Source organism: Symphalangus syndactylus, chromosome 19 (assembly GCF_028878055.3).
Source record: "Symphalangus syndactylus isolate Jambi chromosome 19, NHGRI_mSymSyn1-v2.1_pri, whole genome shotgun sequence".
In the NCBI taxonomy this organism is placed as follows: Eukaryota; Metazoa; Chordata; class Mammalia; order Primates; family Hylobatidae; genus Symphalangus; species Symphalangus syndactylus.
Genome location: NC_072434.2, coordinates 56,942,231 through 56,959,898, shown reverse-complemented (window position 1 = coordinate 56,959,898; position 17,668 = coordinate 56,942,231). Strand labels below are relative to the sequence as shown.

The following is a 17,668-nucleotide window of genomic DNA, read 5'->3' as shown; positions in this document are numbered from 1 at the left end:
TAGGTCTTCAGGACCCTCCCAGAGTGGGTGGGTAGGTCTTAAATGAGATCCACATTAACATTCCAATCTTCCTAAGCCTTTGAATTCCTTTATTCTACATTAAATCAAGGGAGTTTGGGCATTTACATTTTTTTGTGGTAGGCCATCATTTTATTCATATTTCAGCCAATCAACCAAACTGTTAGAGCCCTTCCTAACTCTTTGAGCCAGAACATTAAATGCAGAATCTGCTTAGTGAGTCTATATCAATAAATTCAATCTGATCTATAAGTTTTCCTACCATCATCTGACACCTTTAACACCCATTCCCATACGTGGCTCTGGATTTCTGTTTAATATAAGTTAGCAAACTCAGGTAGTTCTTTTTGAATGTAATGTAGCCCCTCCTGGGTAATACTTTGTACTTTACCTTTAGATATTTCCCAGAACTTGAGTCTAGTGAGAGGTCTAAAAGCAAAGAGGGGTATTGGTGGGTCCTGAGCAGAGCCAGCATTGTCTTACATAGTAACTTCCTCAGGGTGGGCCATTACCATTTCCTCAAGCAAGGGAGGGTTAATCTCCTCAGATTGAGGGAGAAAGGCTGTTATTGCTGGGAATCGGGAGGCCCCCTTCTTCTGGGAAAAAGGACTTATTTAGGTACTCAATTTTCCCAGCTTCATCAGAATCTTCCCACATGTCCCCATTCCAACTTATAAGATCCCGTTTGTTCCCAGTCAATTCCCTAGCTTTAACAGTAGATACCATACAAAGCTGGGAATTCAACTTGCGTTGTGATTCAGCTAATTTCAGGATCAGGTTCTGCATTTGATTTTTAATTATTTAGCCCTGTAGCTACAGGAGATAAGGTTCTCCTCCAGGCAGGCCTAAAAGTTCTGAGGTCATTCATGTAGTGCTTGAGCTGGGAATTTGAGTCCCTGAGCTCACCCTTTTCTTTTTCCACTTTGTCCAGTGCAGCAACAACCCAATGCCATTTTTTAGTTTTCCAAAAATGTTTGAAAGTACGTACAGAGTCACTTAACTCCTTGTTTCTAAGCAAGTTCCTTGATATAAGTGGTTGATTAGAAGTATTGAATGCAGATATTTTGTGTGTCTCTATGAAGAGTTTATGCCATAGAATATCACTGCTCTGTTACTAGAAAGAGTTATTAGTGTCTTTAAATCTAATCAGATTAGAAAGCCAATTTCAGAAACCCCAGAACCAGTTTAGAAAATGTATTTTTATTTTCTTTCTCTGGAACCATTCTTTCAGTACCAAAACCTATATTAGACAGTTCACCAGGGAAAGAAAAGAACCAGTATAACATACATACACGAAAATATTATAGAAATTGGCTCCTATGATTACAGAGGTCAAGATATCCCATGACCTGCTGTCTGCAAGCTGGAAAGCTGGGGAAGCTGGTGTAATTCACCTGAGTTGAGAGGCCTGAGAACTGGGGAGCCAATGGTGTAAGTCCTTGTCTGTGTCCTGTGTCCTAAGGAGAATCAAAAGCACCAATATCTGACAGTAGGAAAGTAGAGAGATGCCACAGCTCGGAGTGAGTTCACATTTCCTCTGACTTTTAATTCTATTCAGGCCTTCATTGGATTTAAAGATACTAGTGACTATTTCAGAGAGAAAAAAGGTAAGAATGAGAAGAGTAAAGCACTCATCCTCCCTTACAGGCAAGTAGCAAAAGTTAAGACCATGCTCTTTAGAACGAGATAGACTTGAGTTCAATTCCTGCCCTGCAAGTCACTGGCCACGTATCCTTGGGCAAATTATTTAGCTCTATGGTACCTCAGTTGCCTCTTTAGTAAAACAGAAATAATTATAATTACCTCTACCTGTGAGGGTTTCATGAGTTATATGTTTAGAAAAATAAACATAGACCAGGCACAGTGGCTCCCACCTGTAATTCCAGCACTTTGGGAGGCCGAGACAGGTCAGGAGTTCAAGACCAGCCTGACCAACATGACAAAACCCCATCTCTACTAAAAATATAAAAATTAGCCAGGCATGGTGGCACACACCTGTAATCCCATGTACTTGGGAGATTGAGGCAGGAGAATCACTTGAACCTTGGAGGCGGAGGTGCAATGAGACAAGATTGTGCCACTGCACTCCAGCCTGGGGGAAAGAGTGAGACCCAGTAATACACACACACACACACCAAACCAAAAAAAAACAAAAAAAATATGCCATGTCTACTATAAGAATTCAATTTTCCTCTTCTTTTTCCTCTGATGCTCCTTCTACCCCAAACATAAGATTCCCCTTTTGGGCAGATTTGTCTTTTTGGGTGTTTCAAACACAAACTGAGACAGGAAGAAAGCTGTTCTTTTGGTCCATAAGCCAAACCTCTAATCAAAATTCCTGAGGAAGATTTGGAGACCTACATTTCTTCCCTTGAGTACACCAGCCAGAGGCACTGGGTAAATCTCACAGGCATGGAGATGTAAACTCATGGTTCCTGGTCAAGAGCTTGGCAACATCACAGGTCTTACATGTTTCTGGGCCACATTTTCTTAATATGCTTATTGGAGCTTTGGATGTTATGTTTTTCCTCATTTTTTTTTTTTTTTTTTTTTGAGACAGTGTCTCTCTCTGTTGCACAGGCTGGAGTGCAGTGGCACAATCTCGGCTCACTGCAAGCTCTGCCTCCGGGTTCACGCCATTCTCTTGCCTCAGCCTCCCAAGTAGCTGGGACTATGGGCACCCACCACCGCGCCTGGCTAATTTTTTGTATTTTTAGTAGAGACGGGGTTTTACCGTGTTAGCCAGGATGGTCTCGATCTCCTGACCTCATGATCCACCTGCCTCGGCCTCCCAAAGTTACGATTACAGGCGTGATTCCTCATGTTTTTTAAAACTTGGAGTAAATAACTTTGTATATTCTAATACTCTGAAATCTAACATATACTAAATTTTGTAGCATTTTCCAATTTACAAGGTCCTTTCACGTATTTTCTTGTTTAATGTGAAGATATTGTGGTAAACAGGAAGAACATGGGTTAACTCCATCCTACATGGGTTTGGGCCCAGGGAAAATTGAATAAGAAGTCACAGGTAGGTAGGAAGGTGAAAATGGGATTTGGACAAAGAAAAGATGTCACAGGCAGGCTTTAGAAAACTTTTGGAAAAAAAAAAAAAAGATCAGGCTATAGCTGCAGGTTGGGTGTGTGTGTGTATGTGTGTGTGTGTGTGTTGGGAACGCATGTAGATGAGCTGATTAACTGGAGAACACATTTATGTTGTTAATTTGCTGTATGCTGTGAATGGAACACTTGGCATTGCTCAAGAGTCTGTGGTAAAAATTTAGGCTACCTCTTATTTTTGGATGCTAGTCTGATTTTTCTTATTATACTATAACAAAGGGGATTACAGATTGAATAGCTTGTATAAAGGTGATATAAACAACAAATTACTTGTAGCATACATCAAAAACTAATTGCTACACACTAAATGTATTTCTTCATAGTCAAGAACCCCAGGCGTCTTCTAGGTCTAATATTTCTAAGAATCAGTATTCTTTTAAGTCCAATCAGAATGTCTAATTTCTATGCTAAATGAATATATAATACAAGTAAAATTCTAATTTGTGAATAGCGAACACAAATCAATAATAGTGAATAATGCAGTTTTAAAAAATCTACCATAATAGGTGTATCTTAAGTGGTAACTTTTTCACTAAAAATTAGTGTTTACATTTGAAAAACAAGTATGTATGATAAAGAATTAGCTCTGTTATTAGTATTTTTCCTTAAACAGTGTATGGTCTAGATCTATTCAGCTTCAAAGAAAGTATACTCTCTTCCACACCAAGTCATAATAGCAGATCAGTACGTAATACGGGTTATACAAATGATGTATATTATATTGATGGCAGTGGCTGCTGCCATCATGCCAGCTGCGGCAGGAAGGTGCAGCTGCAGCAGGGAAGCGTGGCTGGGGCTGCACACTCTGTGGAGCTGGTGGGAGCTCTGCCCCTTCTGAGTGGGGGCAGAAGCCTGCTCAAACCATGGTTGCAGACCCAGGTTTTCTGCTCTATGGAATAGGCAGGAGCCCCACCCTCCTGGGCAGAGCTATAGCCACCCAAACTGCAGCTGTGGGTGTGAGCCTCCTTGTGCTCCTGGAGGGGTCCAGGAGCAGGCAGGATGTCCTCTCCTGGGTGCAGCTGCAGTTGGCAGGCCTGTGGCTGCAGACCTGGGCCTCTCATTCCACTGAGCTGGCAGGAGCCAGGAAGAAGAAGGAAACCCACTCTCTTCTGAGTTCTGAGGTGGGAGCTCCCCAGGTACAGCCACCCTCCCAGGTGCAGGACCTGGGCATCTTTGCAGCATGCATCCTCCAGGGCCTTGGAAGGTCCATGCGACCTCCTTCCCCACATCCCTGCTGGCTCTGGGATGTCTGCTCCTGCTGCCTGGCTTCTCTCCTCTCCCACACCTGCTCCAATCTTGTGATGGGTTGGGGCCTGGGTTCATGAATGGCAGTGGGAAGCAGATTGATTCCTGGGTGGAAGGGGGTGGTAGGTCCCCAGTAAGGCCCCACCTTCAGGGCAGGGAGGGCCTGAAGGCTGGGGGCCTGGCTGCCAGTTCCATGGACCAGAGTGGGAACTTGTGGTGCCTTTTCCAACCTGTCCATGGGCAGCTATGGGCCAATTGGTACACACTCCCTCCCCTTTGAGGTCCATAAAAGCCCTGAGCTCAGCCAGAGCAGGGCAGAGGATGGCCAGAGGATGAAGAAGGCAGAGAGACTACCTGCCAATCAGCTACAGAGAGGACCTACCCTCTCTGCTGATAGCTGGAGATGAGGGAACAACCAGTTGCAGAGAGGAGCTACCCGTTCTGCTGAGAGCTGCAGACATCAGAAGGACCAGTTGCAGAGAAGAGCTACCCTTTCCACGGCCTCTTCTCTGCTAAGAACTGAACACTCAATGGATGACCTTCCTACAGAGGAGCTACCCATTCCAGGTCTCCTCTGAGCTGTTGTTAACACTCAATAAAGCTCATCTTCATCTTGTTCACCCTTCACTTGTCTGTGTACCTCATTCTTTCTGGACGCAGGACAAGAACACGGGCAAAGGTGCCATGGCCACAGAAGTCAGAGGTTTCCAGCCAGAAAATTGACACCCCAGAGATCCCATAACAATACGATCATAAGAAAATGTATTCATAGAAATTAGTGTAATTGCACATAGCTGAAAAGTTTATGACAAAATGTTACTTATGTGAGTGACACCAGCAAAATGGTGGACTGTGAAGCTCCAGGCTCTCATTCCCTCTGAAAACATCAAATGCACAATAGGTTATCTGAAATAGCTTTGTGTGAGCTCTAGAAACCAGGTGAGAATCTGCAGAAATAAAGTGGATGCCCAACCAAGAAAAAGTCATACTAAATGGTAGAAAATTGTTAAATTTTGCTCACTTTTGCCCCAGTTCCTCCATGGTCTGGTAGAACAGTCAGAAGGAGGAAGCCATCCAATTCCCAGTTTCTCCCTTGGGACAGAAGAAGAAAAACTATTTTCAACATTCTGGATTGTCAGGTGGGATGGTGGGGGGTGGGGGCGAATATCCAAGAAACCATTTGTCTTACTTGACTTGGAACTCCAATGGGAACAGTTTCCACAGTTTGAGTATGAGGTTGGAGGGTGAAAGCAGTGGTCAGTGCCATGGCACCTGATTGGTGCACAGACCGCAGACCTGTAGGTTCTTGGGGGACCGAGGTTATGGGCAGAGAAATACAGTAGAACATTCAAGGCCTTAAGAAGAAGCAGAGAGGAGACTCTTACAGAAATGAAGACGTTTAAAAGTAGCCATTGATATGGGGAATTAGGGAGGAAAAGAACATGCACAGATTCAAGAAAGTTAAATTCCCTGGAAAGACCTGAGAAGACTCTTAGTCATCATCCTAGGCTAGCTGACCGATGAAGGTCTTCCCCTACAGAAAGCCAGTCTGAAAAAGGTTGAAAAGATAGCTATTTTTGTTCTAAATACCCAACTTTCAACAAAAGACTACAATGGATATAAAGAAACAGGAAAACAGATCTTTCAAGAAAAAATCTTTAGAAACTGACTCTAAAGAAACAGTGTTTAAACTTACTTGACAAAGACTTAGAGATAAGTTTCTCAAATATGCTCAAAGAGCTAACAGGAGACAGACAACTAAAGGAAACAAAACTATGTATAAACAAACAGAATGGCAATAAAAAAGTTAAAGTTACAAAAAATAGCCAAAAAAAAAAAAAAAGCCTGGAACTCAACACAGTAACTGAATTGAAAAATTCATGGAGTTGTTCAATAGTAGACAGGCAGGAGAATTAGCAGATTTGAAGGCAGGTCATTTGAGATTATCAAGTCTGAGGAGCAAAAAGAAAAAAGAAAAGTGAACCAACTCTAAGGGCACTATGAGATATCACCAAGCACCTAAAGGAATTCATTTACCATTAGATCTGCCCTGTAAGAAATGATAAAGGGTTAAGTTGAAATGAAAAGACACTACTAGCCAGTACCTCAAAGCCATGTGAAAATACAAAGTTCTTCAGTAAAGGTAAATACATGGAGAAACAAAAACCTGTATTATTAAAATTTGGGTTCGTAGCTCAATTTTCAATTCTTTTATCAAATTTAATAGACACTAATATAAATGATTATTAATCTTATGTTAATGGGCATATAATATATAAAGATGTAATTTGTGATATCAATAACAAAGTACAGGCATGAGGAGTTGTAAAGGAGTTTTTGTATGTGATTAAAGTTAAGTTGATTTGAGTTTAAAATATGTTGTTATAACTTTAGGATGTTAGATATACCATAATCTCCACGATAACTATATATAGAATATAGAAGAAAGTGAGAAAGAAATCAAGGCCAGGTGCAGTATCTCATGCCTGGACTCCCAGCACTTTGGGCAGTTGAGGGAAGAGAATTGCTTGAGTCTAGGAGTCCAAGACCAGCCTGGGCAACATAGTAAGACTTCATCTCTACAAAATGTAAGAAAACATTAGCTGTGTGTGGTGTCACACCTGTAGTCCAAGCTACTCAGGAGTTTAAGGTAGGGAGGGTTGCTTGGGCCCAGGAGGTCAAAGCTACAGTGAGCTGTGATCATGCCACTGTACTTCAGTCTGGGTGACAGAGGGAGAACCTATCTCAAAAAAAAAAAAAAAAAAAAAAAAAAAAAGAATTACAAAGTCAGCTAAACACAAAGGCAGGTAGTAAAGGAAGAAATTAGGGTTATAAAAAGCTATAAGACATATAGGAAAAATGCCAAAATGGTAATAGTAACTCCTTCTCTATAAGTAATTACTTTAAATGTAAATAGATTAAATTCTCCAAAGGATAGAGATTGGCAGAATTAATTTTAAAGAGACAAACGGGATCCAAGTAAATGCTGTGTAAATGAAATTCACTATAGGATATACAAGTATAGGCTGAAAATTAGAAGATAGAAAGTTATTATATGTAAGTAGTAACCAGAAGAGAGCAAGATTGGCTATGTTAATACCAGACAAAATGTACAATAGTCAAAAACTGCTAAAAGACAAAAACATTAAACCAAGATAAAAGGGGAAATTCATTAAGATAGAATAATTCTAAACAAATGTACCAAACATCAGAGTTCTTAAATATGTGAAGCAAACATTGACAGAATTGAAGGGAGTAATAGCTTTACAATTATAGTAGGAGATGTCAATATCTCACTTTTGATAATAGAACAATCGTACAGAACACCAGGAAGATAATAAAAAACTTGGACAACATATAGGCCAATTGGACCTAACCAACATATACATTCTACCCAAAAGCAAGTTGTACATTTTTCTCAGGTACACATAGAACTTTCTAATTCTCCAGAATAGACAGTAAGTTAGGCCACAAAGTAAGTCTTCGATAAGTTTGAGACAAATCTCATGTATAAGGTATCTTTTCTAATCACAAAGGAATAAAACTAGGAAAAAGAAGGAACATTGAATATCAGCATGTGGAAAAAATTGAGTTTGGATGCTGTCCCTATTCATAAGAATTAACCCAAAATGGCTCAAAGACCTAAACACAGAAACTAAAATTATAAAACATAGGGTAAAAGCTTCATAACGTTGGATTAGGTAACTTTTTATTGGATATAATACCAAAAACACAGGCAACAAATATATAAATAGATTGGACTGTATCAGAATTAAAAGCTTGCGAGCACCAAAGGACTTAATCAGGATAAAAAGGCAACTCATGGCATGGGAAGACATTTGAAAATCATATCTGATAAAGGGCTAATATGTAGAATATATAAAGAGCTCTTACATCTCAGTACCCTATTCAAAAATTGGCGAAGACTTGAATAAGCATTTCCTTAAAGATTCATGAATGGCCAATAGGCACATGAAAAGATGCTCAACATCACTGATAATCTGGGAAATGCAAATCAATCACAGTGAGATCCCATCTCATATCCTCTAGAATCACTACTGTGAAAAAATGACAGAAAGTGTTAAGTGTTAATAAGTGGAAAGAGTTTAGAAAAACTGGAGCCATGTGCACTATTAGTAGGAATGTTAATGGTACAGCCACTATGAGAAACAGTATGGATATTCAAAAAATAGAAAGGTAATATGATCTAGCAATTCCACTCCTGGGTATATGCCCAAAAGAAAGGCATGGTCTTGAAGAGATATTTGTATACCCATGTTCATGGCAACATATTCACAATAGCCAAAAGGTGGAAGCAACCCAAGTATTTATTGATAAACAAAACATGTATGTATATAATATTATTCAGCCTTAAGAAAGTAGGAAATTGATACTTCCTACAATCCGAATGTATTTTGGAGATAAGTGAAATAAGACAGTCATAAAAGGATAAAAATTGTATGATTTTACTTATGAGGTAGAGTAGTTAAACTCAAAGTAGAATGGATGCTATGGGCTGGAGGGAGAGGGAACTGGCAGCTATTATTTAACAGGTACAGAGTTTCAGTCTTTCAATATGAAAAAAGTTCCAGGGATGAATGGTGGCAATGGTAGAACAATGCAAATGTACTTAATGTCATTGAACACTATACTTAAAATTTTCTTTTGAGAAGCATCTGTTCATGTCCTTTGCTCATATTTTTGACTGGATGTTTGTTGTTTAAGCTCCTTGTAGATTCTGGATATGAGACCTTTGTCAAATGCATAGTTTGAATATTTTCTCCTATTTTGTAGGCTGTTTACTCTGTTGGTAATATCTTTTTTTTTTTTTTTTTTTTTTTTTTGAGATTGAGTCTTGCTCTGTCACCCAGGCTGGAGTGCAGTGGCATGCTCTTGGCTTACTGTAACCTCTGCCTCCCAGGTTCAAGTGATTCTCTTGCCTCAGCCTCCTGAGTAGCTGGGATTACAGGTATGTACCACCATGCCCAGCTACTTTTTGTATTTTTAGTTGAGACGGGGGTTTCACCATGTTGGTCAGGCTGGTCTCAAACTCCTGTCATTGTAATCTACCTGCCTTGGCCTCCCAAAGTGCTGGGATTAAAGGTGTGAGCCATTGTGCCTGGACGGTAATTTTATTTTTTTGCTGTGTAGAAGGTCTTTAATTAGGTCCCACTTGTCAATTTTTGTTTTGTTGCAATTGCTTTTGGGACATAGTCAAATTCTTTGCCAAAGCCTATGTTGATAAGGGTATTTCCTAGGTTTTCTCCCAGGATTTATAGTTTGAGGTCTTGCATTAAATCTTTGATCCATCTTAAGTTGATTTTTGTATACAGTGAGAGGTAGGGGTCCAGTTTCATTCTTTGTCATATGGCTAGCCAGTTTTCCCAGAACCATTTACCAAATAGGGAGTCCTTTCCTGCATTGTTTTTGATTTTGTCAAATACCAGGTGGCAGTAGGTGTGTGGGTTTATTTCTAGGTTCTCTATTCTGGTCAGCTGGTGTATGTGTCTTTTGTACCAGTACCATGCTGTTTTGATTACTGTAGTTTTATAGCATAATTTGAAGTCAGGCAATGTGATGCCTGTGGCTTTGTTCTTTCTGCTTAGGATTGCTTTGGCTATTTGGGCTGTTTTTGAGTTCAGGGGAATTTTAGGATTGTTTTTTCTAATTCTCTGGAAAACATCATTGATATTTTGATAGGGATTATGTCGAATCTGTAAGTTGCTTTGGACAGCATGGCCATTTTAACTATTGATTCTTCTAATCTGTGAGCATGAAATATTTTTCCATTTATTTACATCATCTGATTTTTTTCAGCAGTGTTTTGTAGTTCTCCTTGTAGAGATCTTTCACCAACTTGGTTAGGTGAATGCCTAGGTATTTCATTTTCTTTGTGGCTATTGTAAATGAGATTGTGTTCTTGATTTGGTTCTCAGCTAGAGCATTGTGTGTATAAATGTTGATTTTTGTATATTGATGTAGAAGACATAGAAGCCAACAAACATGTAGAAAAGTGTTTAACATAACTAATCACAGAAATGCAAATCAAAACCACAATGAGATACTATCTCACACTAGTCGGAATGGCGATAAAAAAATACTGGCAAGGCTGCAGAGAAAAGGGAGTGCTTATAAACTGTTGGTAGGAATGAAAACTAGTTCAGCCACTGCGGAAAACAATTTGGATATTTCTTTTAAGAACTTAAAATAGAAATACCACTGGACCCAGCAATCCTGCTACTGAGCATATATCCAAAGGAAAATAATTCATTCTATCAAAAAGACACACACACCCGTATGTTCATTGCAGCACTGTTTACAATAGCAAAGACGTGGAATCAACCTTAGTTGCCCATCACAGTGGATTGGATAAAATGTGGTACATATATACATTGGAATACTATGCAGCCATAAAAAGAATGAAACTATGTCTTCTGCAGCAATATGGATGGAGCTGGAGGCCATTATCCTAAGTGACCAAATGTAAGAACAGAAAATGAAATACTACATGTTCTCACTTATAAGTGGGAGCTAAACATTGAATACACATGAACATGAAGATGGGAACAACAGACACTGGGGACCACTAGTTGGGGGAGGCAAAGGGGGTTGTGTGCTGAAGAACCACCTGTTGGGAACGATGCTTACTGCCCAGGTGATGGGATCATTAGAATCACTAGCCTCAGTGTCACACAATTTACTCATATAACAAGTTGTCATGTGTACCCTTTAATCTATAACAGTTGAAATTTTAAAAACTTAGCATCTTAGCCATTTTTGCATTATATATATTTCACCACAATTAAAGTTTTAAAAGTTTAAAAATAAAAGCAGATTCAGGACATTTTATGAAGTAAAAGTTTTATGAAAAATGTTTATATATGTATTTGCCCTGTTTTAGCACATATAGAGTGGTAGTTAAGGAGAGTTTAAGGAAGGGACTCTTCAGAGAAATCTGCAGGATTAAATGAACTGCTAGGTATCATCCATTCATTCTTCCAAATCCACTCTCCACCTAGCTTTTGTCTGCCTTATATCCCAAAAGTTGATCAGTATGGATGACATCAGTCTTTATCTTCCAACTCTGGTTAAGCTTGGCCAGTGGAAACTTTGTTCATGATTTTTGCATATTAAGTTATGTTACTAGCCTTTGTAATATTGAAGTTTAAGCTCTTTATGTAAGTAGATAGCCTAAGGAAGTAAATTCGTATGTGTGGAACTTCAGATATGATAGGGCAAAGGTGCTGTGGAAGAGGAATAGATTGCTCTGCAAGATCAGTACAATTTCTCCACAGGCACACAGACTCCCCTGCCCCCACCCTCTTCACCTTCTTCCACCTCCCTCCAATCCACCCCAGCAGATCTACTTGGTATAAAGTTTCAGAGATCTTATATTTTTGTGATGGGATGGAAAAACTGGAAAATGTACGTATTTGGCTTGGAGTCCAGAGATCCCATTTAGATTTGTCTTCTAACTAGGTAACCTTGGGACAGCTATTATGTCTCTTGTAAGTGGCTAAAAATGCCTACTTACGTAGGTTATGGGGAAGCTTTCATAACATGTGAAAGAATCCAACAGTCTAGTTAAGAAGAAGCACAATAGATGCTAAAGGTGGAAGGAGGACAAAGGGAATCATCTACAGCATTCTCATTCCTCAAGAACCAAGGAAATATATTTCACTTCCTCCAAAAGACTTCTCCAGAATCTCTTTTTGACTTAGATGCAAGATTTCCGAGCTAAGCATAATCAAATGCTGCTCTTGCTAATGCAATACTAATTTTATTCTATGAATAGCATTTCGGTTTTTGTAAACATTTCTATGCTGTTAGCACCCTTGACCCTTCCATTTGCCCTTTATGCCCGTTACAACAGTCATTGTTTATTTCATGGTCTCCTCTCCTCATTTTAACTGTAGTAGCCTCCTCACTCTGTCTCCCTGTCTCTAGCTCAGCTTGACTAGCTTCACAACTCCTCCACAGTCTCTAGAAGGAATTGTAACTTCCTATCATGGGAACCCAAAGTCTGTCACAAAAACTCATTTGCTGAAACCCTTGTATCTGTTATAACTGCCAGAGAATATGACCTTTGCCTTGTTTCTGCCTTCCAACTCTCATATGAGGGCATCTAATTGATGCACAACTCTGGGAGCAAGGGAATTTGATAAGTGTAGTTCCTAGTCTTTCAATCCCTGTGATAAAAGGGGAAGGCAGAGAGAAGCAGAAATGTGTGCTTGAACACAACCAAAGCCCCATATCACCTGGCTGCCCCTTCCTGATGACTGGGCCCCAAAGTCTTCAGCCTTTCCTCTCTCTCATTACATGCTCTAGTCTCACTGAACATCTGGCTCTTTCCTAGGATGTATCCTAGCTTATGTTCCTTTTTCATTGGTGACCCTTTCTTCCTTTCTTCCTGCAATTGGCCTAGCTCATGTTCACCCATCCTTTAGGCATTAATTCATACCTCACCTTCTTATGGAAGCTGTCCTGATCACCCTGTCTGGTTGGATGTACTTTGCCCATGCTTCCATGTCACCATATATTCATGTCATGCCTTATACTCATCTGTTTACTTGTCTGAACTCCCCAGAGGTTGCAGCTGCTAGAAGTTAGGGATTATATTTCAGTCTTGGTATCTATAACACAATGTCTTTTATTTAGTGCTTATTTATCCACAGGAAAGAAAAGACATTCAGCAAATAATTACACCACACATACCCACAAGCCAGAAACCATAATGGTCTTATCCATATTTTTACACCCATAAATTATCTGCTTTTAAGATTCACTAGGAGACACAAGCAAGTAATGCTCTACCAAAAAGAGAAAAGGCTAGAAGTTGGTATGAGGATTGGGGGCAAATGTGCCACAGATAAGCATGAGAAGATGCAAACAACCATGCTGTAAAGTCTTCATTTATTTGAAGAAAATCATTGTGATACTTTCTGCCACCAATTATCTTTCCTCTTCCAATTAATGAGTGAAAGGGTCATCTATGGAGCCAGGTTTGTACCCCATTCCACTTCAGTATAATCCTTCCTTCTTCTACCACCAGGAGCAGGGTGGTTATCAGAGACCTCAAACTTCTCTTCTGTATCCTTACAAGGAGAAATTCATCTACAAACTGCTTCCACCCCTAGCCATAAGCCAGGCCATTAAAGCACAGGACACAACTCCCCTGGGTTGACCAGTCCTTCAGGAACCCCCTGCCTCCTAGAGACTGAAAGCCTTGGGGTTTCTGGCCCTGTCAAGGGTAATTAGGGACTCCTGTACAAATGAAGCCTGCAATCTATCAAATGTGCAGACATATGTGGTTGGCAGCGAGTGGGGCTATGGCTTAGCAAGTACTGGAGTCTCATTATGGAGACACATGATCCTTGTGTGCTTTGCTAGGAGAAAACCAGACCCTTTCTTTTTTCTCCCCTTTTCCCTATGTTTCCAATCGGTCTGCAGCCCTGAGATTGCTCATAGGGAGAGAAAGGTGAAAGTACATACAAATCTGATTTTCTTACATGCAGAATTGTATGTCCAGTTAATGTTTAAAACTTTTAAGGCTTTGGTCTCAGAGACCTAGGCTGGGAGCAGGAGACATTTATTCAGGTCTTTACACATAAACATGTTTCAGCTCATTCCCCTGCTCTATAAAGAACACAAGTTGGTTCTTAACCTTTTCTCTCATCGCAGATCCCTTTGGAAATCTGAAGAAAGCCATGGATCCTCAGGAAGTCAATAAGTGCAACTTATGTCTTAGCCACATTAAAACTTGGTTTTTATCTCACTATTCCTTTACAGTATAAATCACTGGGGACATTTTCCCCCTGTACCTAGATGTAAATCCTAACAGATCCTATTTCCCAGGATGTAAATCCTAACAGATTACTTCACACCTAAATATTATGCCTGTAGTCACTTTATGTTAAAGCATAGGTTTCATTTAGAAGTCAGAATATCCAAGATATTAACCTAAACTCCAAACTTTATTTATAGTGTGTTCTTTCTCAGTTTGGGCCTGCTTGTTTGGAAGGCTCAAAAAGGGAAAGAGGGAAGTAAGGTGATAGGAAAGTTCTTACTGGAGCTGGCCTTATGTTCTAGTTGTGGCAGATGTTTGGAGTAGACTCGTTTCCTTGTCCTTGGGGCCTTGGAGCTTCTTGCTGGGCACCACCTGTGATGTGGGCCAGGAACATTCTCTTTACACGGCTTCTGGGAGCCTCTTAAGGTCTAGATTTTAGATCCTTGCTCTCAAATTTTCTAGACCTGTGGCAGAAGCTCTTGGGCAGGTGATATGGTTTGGCTGTGTCCCCACTCAAATCTCACTTTGAATTGTCATAATGCCCACATGTCAAGGGCAGGGCCAGGCGGAGATAGTTGAATCATGGGTGAGGTTTCTCCCATACTGTTCTCATGGTAGTGAATAAGCCTCATGAGATCTGATGGTTTTATAAGTGGGAGTTGCCCTGCACAAACTCTTGCCTGCCACCATATAAGATGAGCCTTTGCTTCTCCTTTGCTTTCCACCATGATCGTGAGGCCTCCCCAGCTATGTGGAACTGTGAGTCTATTAAACCTCTTTCCTTTATGAATTACCCAGCCTTGGGAGTGTCTTTATTAGCAGTGTGAGAATAGACTAATACAGGAGGTTTCATATCACCTTTGAGCATTGGTCTCCCTCCTACTTCTGGCCCCAGGAAACACTCCCATATCTCTAGTCTCAACAGAGTCTGGGGGGGGTGCAGATTGACCTTAAAGCAGTCTCTGTCCCTGTACCACAGGTAGCTTCAGCTTTCCCAGGAGCGAGTCCTGCATTAGTCTTATGTCTCCCCACATCTTTCAATGGTACTATGGAAGCTTCCTTGACATTAGGCTGAAATTGAAGAAATTAGCATCCCCCACAACCCTTCCCTGACTCTTTTGGATGGAGGTGGAATCTCCAAGACAGTAACTGCTCTCTTCATACATCCTTTGTTTTCTCTACATTCTTATCCTTTCTTATTCTCTTGATCTGCCCTGGATCCCAAGAGTCGTGGATCTGGTCCTCTGAGTTTCTTTTGGTATCTGTTATCTGAAACGTGGAATTACAAAGGACATGAAAGATAGACTATCACATTGGTGTTTCAATAATAAAAGAGTCTCAACATCCTAAACAATATATACATACTTTTCACATGGTTTCAGGGATTTAAGCCAATGAATAGAAGCCAGAGCAAGAGTGCTTAGGTTAGAATCATTGATTCAGTTTTTATTAGGTTCCTGCTACCTCCCTGTATCCTGTATTAATTGGACATCAACTAATCTAATAGGGATATAGGGAGTAAATATGTTTGAGCCCTTACCTTTTAAAATATGTAAACCAGTTATCAGAGCATTCTGTGATAAATGCTATAACGGAATAGGGAGGTGTAGGGGAAAGCATTGGTGTCAATTAAGGAAATAAGGAAAAGTCTCAGAAGAAATGATACTTTAAAGGAGACCCAAAGGTAGAAAAAATGGGGTAGAGGTGGTTGAGGGCACCCCAAGGGAAAGGATCACCACACATAAAAGTGGATAATTGTAACGGGATAGAGAAAGCAGTTTTCCCAGGGGCACCTGATGGAAGATGAGTTTAGAAAAGGTAGCAGGGGTGTGGGGCCTTGATTGCCTCACTCAGGAGGTCCTCTAAACATTCTTCCAAGTCACCAAGTCTCCATGTTGCTCATCAGGATTAACTCCAGATGAGTGAAACAGGCAGGAAGCCATGGTGGAACATCTTTAATAATTGAGGCATGAGATTATGACAGCCTGGATGAAGGTTGGGGAGCAATGGTAGAAGAGGTAGAATTAGTAAAACTTGAATGTAGCAGAAGGGAGAGGAAAAGTCTAATATGACTAAGGTTCATGGCTTAGGAAATAGAGTGGCTATTTTCAGAGGGAAAAAGAACACAGGTGGAAGCAGAGCAAGATGGTGAAATAGAAAGTTCTGGTCAGGCATGGTGGATCATTCCTGTAATCCCAGCATTTTGGGAGGCTGAGGTGGGCAGATCATGAGGTCAAGAGATCGAGACCATCCTGGCTAATACGATGAAACCCTGTCTCTACTAAAAATACAAAAAATTAGGCGAGCATGGTGGTAGGTGCCTGTAATCCCAGCTACTCGGGAGGCTGAGGCAGGAGAATGGCGTGAACCCAGGGGGCAGAGCTTGCAGTGAGCAGAGAGTGCGCCACTGCACTCCAGCCTGGATGACTGAGCGAGACTCCATCTCAAAAAAAAAAACAAAAAAAAAAAAACAAAAAAAACCAGAAAATTCCACCAAACATCCCCTGCCCCACAAGGACACCAAGTTAACAGCTCTCTACACAGAAAAAGACATCTTTATGAAGAACCAAGAGTCAGCTGAGCCCTCTGAGTACCTGGTTTTATTTCATATTGCTGAAAGAGGCACTGAAGAGTTGGAGAAACAGTCCTAAATCACCATCACCACCTCTCCCCTAGCCCCAGCAACACCTTTGTGGTGTGGAGTGTCAGTGCTGAGGGAGGGAGAACACAGCAAAATAAATTGCTGAGGGAGGGAGAACACAGCGATTGTGAGGCAATGAACTCAGTGATGTTCTGTTAGAGCAGAAAGGAAACCTGGACCAAACTCAGCTGATCCACACCCATGAAGGAAGCATTTAATCCACCCCTAGCCAGAGGAGAATCCCCGATCTCAGCAGTCTGAACTTGAATTCCCACAACCTTACCACCAAGGGCCTAAGTGGTCTTGGTCTCCAAGTAAACTTGAAAGGCAGTCTAGGCCATAATGACTGCAACCTGTAGGCAAGTCCTAGAGCTGAACTAGGCCCAGAGACAGTGTTCTCGAGGGGTACACACCACCTACTGAGACACCAACTGGGGCAGCAGAGGGAGTGCTAGCCTCACCCCTCCCCAATCCCAGGCTGTACAGCTCACAGCTCCAAAAGAGACCCCTTCCTTCCACTTGAGAAGGAAGAACGGGGAGGACTTTATCTCGTACTTTGGATACCAGCTCAGCCACAGAAGGATAGGGCACCAGAGTCAAGAAGCCCCCTTTCGAGCCCATAGCCCCCCAGACAACATTTCTAGAGACACACCCTGGGTCAGAACAGAACCAGCTGCCTTGAAGGAAAGAACAGTCCTGCCAGCATTCATCATCAGCTAAAGTGCTGAAGGAGAAACCTTTTACCCTAGAGTAGTACATCTAAAAAATATTCTTCAAACATGGAGAAATAAAGACCTTCCCAGACTAATAAAACCTAAGGTATTTCATCAATGCCAGACCATCCTATAAGAAATGCT

General features: G+C 40.9%; 1 pseudogene; it reads right to left on the bottom strand.

The window, feature by feature from the left end:
- The window catches only part of LOC129458267 (uncharacterized), a 73,830-nt pseudogene extending 56,398 nt beyond the window's left edge, over positions 1 to 17,432 (bottom strand).
- Between the last annotated feature and the right edge of the window lie 236 nt (positions 17,433 to 17,668).